This window comes from Sander lucioperca, chromosome 20 (assembly GCF_008315115.2).
Source record: "Sander lucioperca isolate FBNREF2018 chromosome 20, SLUC_FBN_1.2, whole genome shotgun sequence".
NCBI classification, from domain to species: Eukaryota; Metazoa; Chordata; class Actinopteri; order Perciformes; family Percidae; genus Sander; species Sander lucioperca.
In genome coordinates this window covers 21,814,123-21,820,139 of record NC_050192.1, presented here as the reverse complement: position 1 = coordinate 21,820,139, position 6,017 = coordinate 21,814,123, and positions in this window count along the sequence as shown.

The following is a 6,017-nucleotide window of genomic DNA, read 5'->3' as shown; positions in this document are numbered from 1 at the left end:
GGGAGGACCGTGGGGAGGACGGCGGGGGAGGACCGTGGGGAGGACGGTAGGGCTTCCAGTAAATGTAGCTAAATGACGAGGATGGGGAATGCGATACAGTCTATGGGCGCCTCCCGCTTTTTCCTAGGAAGGCGAAGACCCGCCCTACTCTGTCTCTGATTGGCTAGTACTCGTTTCTTTCTTTGTTTGGGTTAGTGTAAAAATACATGGGTAAGCCAATCAGAGGCCGAGTAGGGCGGGACATACCTTCGCCTTCCCACGGATATGGAGACTTCAAAGAATTTCTAATAAGGTAGTAGACGGGCTTTGGAGACTTCCAGTGACTTTTAAACGAAAAAATAAGGCTTCCTTCTGGGAAGACAAAAGGAAAATGTCTATGCTTTCCTCTGGGAGGTGTGTGTGTGTGTGTGTGTGTGTGTGTGTGTGTGTGTGTGTGTGTGTGTGTGTGTGTGTGTGTGTGTGTGTGTGTGTGTGTGTGTGTGTGTGTGTGTGTGTGTGTTACGGGAAAGCGAACCCTAAAAACATATCATTTTAGAAAAGCTCTTCACTAAATGTATTTTATAGGCTTTCTTTTTAACTACTTTGACATTGACCTTATTTTAATTTATATTATTAAATGCTCTGTAGCACTTTGAGATTGCTGTAAATGTAAAGTGCAATACAAATAAAATCTATTATTATTATTATTATGTAATTATGTAATTAAGTCACTGCCAAGAGTACCAAAACTGAAAATACTCATTCTGCAAAATAAGCTATGTTATATTAGCCTATATTGTATTATAATGAATGATTCATTAATGTGTTTTTCACTTTAATGTTGCAGCTGGTAAAGATGGAGCTCCTTGTATAATGCCTTTATAAACTGGGTAGTTTAATCTATTATAACACATCATCATTTATTAGCTGATTATATTTAATTTTAATGTTCTGAATATGTTCTGTAACTAAAGCCAATATAGATAAATGTAGTGCAGTAAAGAAAGTATAATATTTCCCTCTGACATGTAGTGGAGTAAACGTATGAAGTAAAATTGAAATACTCACTTTGTATACTAACCAGCTGTTTGTTAAAATGAACGTAATGCATTTTAAAGTCATTATAATGAGATCCACCTTTACCAGCTGCATTACAGTTTTTCTCAATCGCTTTGGCACATTTAATGAAACAAACTTATAATTGTCAAAACTCAAAAGTACAATCTTGACACCACGTGGTACATTTAGCACATCAGGCTATGTGACCTGCAAAAGGTAGCCAGATAGATAGATAGATAGATAGATAGATAGATAGATAGATAGAGAGATAGATAGATAGAGTAGTAGGGGCAGAAAATAGAAAATATGCTGCATATGTATCAACCTGATGGGTCATCCAATCTCTCCTCTCTGTCTGGCCACAACATTTTATCAACATCACACATGATGTCCTCCCCTGCAATGCAACTAGAATGTTTTTTTTTTGCATTACGTGTTCTTCTACTGTACTTCAGTGACATTTTGAATGCAGGACTTTAACTTGTTACAGAGTATTTCTACACTGTGGTATCACTACTTTTACTTAAGTAAAACTTCTGAGTTTTCCAGCTGCTCTGTACCTCATTTTATGTAATCGACAGTTGACGCCTGAAGTGTACAAAAGTATTTTTCGATAAAAGATGAAGAGATGGTGGAGGAAAAGAAAGAGGAAGGAGAGAGGGATTGGGGGGTAGAACTGTTTTCGAGGGAAACCGTGAATCAAAATAGAGCAATTCTGTGGAAACCAATTATACATTGTTTTCTTCCTGGAAGCGGACATGTGGGAATAATTGAGGTTACTGTAGGGGGAGTGGTGTGATTCACTGCAGAGGAATGGGTTTTTAAAGCAGAAGGGCAGCTGCATTCATACTGTGACGTTATGAACTGGAAACATCGTTCTTATGTCATTTGTAAAAGCTTGAAATAGCTTCAGAAACACAAACGCCTTTCTGATTAACCCTAACTGTACGTCCACACCGCCACCGACTTGATCTTCTAAAGCAGTGGTTCCCAACCTTTTTTCCTTGGCGCCCCCAAGTCTTAAGTCTAAGAATAGCTGAGCCCCCCCTCCGAAACCGAAGGTGAGGTAACTTTCCCTTACTTTCTTTTTTGATACAGAAGAGTTATCAGCACTTTTACACTTCTCCGCCTGTCACCATGTTTCCATCATCATCTAAATGTTCTCCAGGTCCAAGGCTGTTGTTTAGTAAATCTATCGCTGACAGCGCTGTATTCTTCCTCTTTATAGAGACTTTTTTATTCTACCAAAAATTATTTGCGCTGGTTAGGGGGTACATGGCCTTAAAAAACGGTTCAAAGGGGGAACGTTATTGAAAAAAAGCTTGAGAACCAGTGGTCTACACCCTCCTACAACCAGTAGAAAGAAGGAAATAAGACAAGAATAGGTCGAAAATAGTAACAAAAACTTGTCAAAAAAGCGAAAAAAACTTCAAAAAACTACACAGTAGACAGAAGGGAGGCAACACTCGGGCGACAAAAGTGACAAAAAAATTCCCAAAAGTAACAAACTTTGAAAAAAGAGAGGAAAAACTTTGAAGAAAAAAAGACAGTAGAAAAAATTCAGGAAGAAAGGCAAAATTAGGTCAAAACAAACGACAAAACCTTCAAAAACGGTGACAAGAACTTCGAAAAAAGCGACAAACTTGGAGAAAAAAAAGTCAGTAGAAGTAACTACAGCCTTGGAACTGAAAAACATTTTGCAAAAAATCGTACGTCCCCCCTGCAGTCCTCCAGAGTACCTCTAGGGGGACACGTACCCCCTAGGAGGACACGTCCCCCCTGCAGTCCTCCAGAATACCTCTAGGAGGACACGTACCCCCTGCAGTCCTCCAGAGTACTCCTAGGGGGACACGTACCCCCTAGGAGGACACGTACCCCCTAGGGGGACATGTACCCCCTGCAGTCCTCCAGAGTACCCCTAGGAGGACACGTACCCCCTGCAGTCCTCCAGAGTACCCCTAGGAGGACACGTACCCCCTAGGGGGACATGTACCCCCTGCAGTCCTCCAGAGGACCCCTAGGGGGACACGTACCCCCTGCAGTCCTCCAGAGTACCCCTAGGGGGACACGTACCCCCTGCAGTCCTCCAGAGTACCCCTAGGGGGACACGTACCCCCTGCAGTCCTCCAAAGTACCCCTAGGGGGACACGTACCCCCTGCAGTCCTCCAGAGTACCCCTAGGGGGACACGTACCCCCTGCAGTCCTCCAAAGTACCCCTAGGGGGACACGTACCCCCTGCAGTCCTCCAGAGTACCCCTAGGAGGACACGTACCCCCTGCAGTCCTCCAGAATACCTCTAGGGGGACACGTACCCCCTGCAGTCCTCCAGAGTACCCCTAGGGGGACACGTACCTCCTGCAGTCCTCCAGAGTACCCCTAGGGGGACATGTACCCCCTGCAGTCCTCCAGAGGACCCCTAGGAGGACACGTACCCCCTAGGAGGACACGTACCCCCTGCAGTCCTCCAGAGGACCCCTAGGGGGACACGTACCCCCATTTGAGAAACACTGTTGGATGGGACTGAATTTGTACAAAGTAGTTCTTTTCTAGTGTAACCCGGCTCACAATGACAACGCTGAGGTTTTGCAGCTATAATGTTTGCCGTGTTCACCGTCTTAGTTTAACGTGTTAGCGTGCTGACGTTATTTCTGAAGGGATTTGCACAAACAGCAGGAATCAATATCTCGTCCGTTGATTTTTTGCGCGTTGGGCTGGCGTAGGGAAAAGTTGAACACACTTGTTGCGGCTGTAAGCAGTCCAACAAAGTGCTGCCGCGAGGGACTAGTCACAGATCGCGTCACGTGGGTCTGGCTACTCCCGAATTTCAAAACGGCCATAATGGCGGCTCGTTCAGAATACGATCTCATATTGTACTAAAATAGTTCACCGAAACGTGTTTCTGAAAACATCTTAAGAGAGAAATAGGCCGTGCAGTTGCTGAATCTGTCTTCATTTCAGATCAACAAAGGTCAGTTTAAAAGATTTTCATCAGATTTTGAGAGACTCTAGTCACGCTCATCCCGCTCCCCGTTTCCGGGTTAGCTCTCCACCAATCAGATGGGTCATTTGAGTCCGACTGCCGGCAGTGCCCGCCCCGCCGATTATACATCAAATCGGCCAAAATGAAGGCCGACGGCCCCTCGGACGGACAACGGGACGGAACACACCGAACAGACTCGAGTCACCGACCTCGCCAGACTGTCAGACGGCCGATTATCAGCTCGGTGTGTCTCGGGCTTAAATCATCTCCAGTACTTAACAGTTTACTACAGTATTTAACAGTGTACTACAGTATTTAACAGTGTACTACAGTAGGCCTACAGTTCGTCTCCAGTATTTAACAGTTTACTACAGTAGGTCTACAGTTCATCTCCAGTATTTAACAGTTTACTACAGTATTTAACAGTTTACTACAGTATTTAACAGTGTACTACAGTATTTAACAGTGTACTACAGTATTTAACAGTGTACTACATTAGGCCTACAGTTCGTCTCCAGTATGTAACAGTGTACTACAGTATTTAACAGTTTACTACAGTATTTAACAGTGTACTACAGTATTTAACAGTGTACTACAGTATTTAACAGTGTACTACAGTAGGCCTACAGTTCGTCTCCAGTATTTAACAGTGTACTACAGTATTTAACAGTTTACTACAGTATTTAACAGTGTACTACAGTATTTAACAGTTTACTACAGTATTTAACAGTGTACTACAGTAGGCCTACAGTTGGTCTCCAGTATGTAACAGTGTACTACAGTATTTAACAGTGTACTACAGTATTTAACAGTGTACTACAGTATTTAACAGTGTACTACAGTATCTGTTCCCAGCAGAACGATCAACAGAGAAATGTGAGTTCTGAACATCTGGAGGAGTTTAATCAGAAAACGTTTTATTACAGAGTTAGTATCACTTACAAACAATGTTCCTTCATAAACATTAACAGGAAATAATAAATACAAAAACACATATGTACAATATAAACAGTAAGACAAAACCCCAGTGCGATGGAGGCGAGTCCACCGTCCTCGGAGCCAATGAGGACGCACCGCTTCCTGTCAGGCAGGAAGTCTGGGATCCATCCACCAGAACTGATTCAAGTTGTATTCACACACAAAACTAACCCCTCAAAGCTGAGGTTGGCTCTTTATTTTTGGCGTCGTTCCATTAAGAAAGTATCTTGTAATTCGAGCGGTCTGTTAGCTCTGTTTTCAGGCTTTAGATAATCTAAGCCTGTGACCAATCACAGGTCAGTTCAGAGAGAGAGCGAGCGTTCCTATTGGCTGTTTCTGCACATGCAGAGAGAGGAGAGGGAGAGCTGCAGGAAGAGGTCTCACTCCACTTCAAATTCTGGTGTTTTTTTTTTGCTTTTCACACCCACTGCAGCTCTGACTTTTTTTATGACTTGAAAGATTAATTTCACAACTTTTTTTTGGCACTTATTCTCTTTAGTACAAGATAATGTGACACCAATATTTTTAGAAAAACTTTAACCCTCCTGTTGTCCTCGGGACAAATTTGACCCATTTTCAAAAGGTTTCTACATCAGAAATTTGAGTTTCTTTCAACCGAATTGTCCAAAAACTTAACATGGATGGTTCTCTTCACAAGTGAAATTAATGCTCAGTTCTCTACTTTCACTGAATTTGAAAAAAAAGATCAAAGAAAGTTGGAAAAAATTGACAATTTATTTTTGGAAAAAAAAAAAACAACAAAAAACGTCCCCCCCCCCAAAAAAAGTGCAGAAAAATCAACAAGACATCGACAATAACATCGAACATTTTTGACAAAAAGAAATTTGAAAAATGTCACCAAAAAAGTAAAAAAAAAAGTGACGAAATATTTTTGAAAAAAGTGACCAAAACGTCAACAAAAAAAGTTATAACCGTTGTGTTGCCTTCGTTTCAACCTTTTCTGACATTTGTGACGCCTTTTTTTCACAATTTGTTTTTGCTTTTTCCAATGTTTTACAT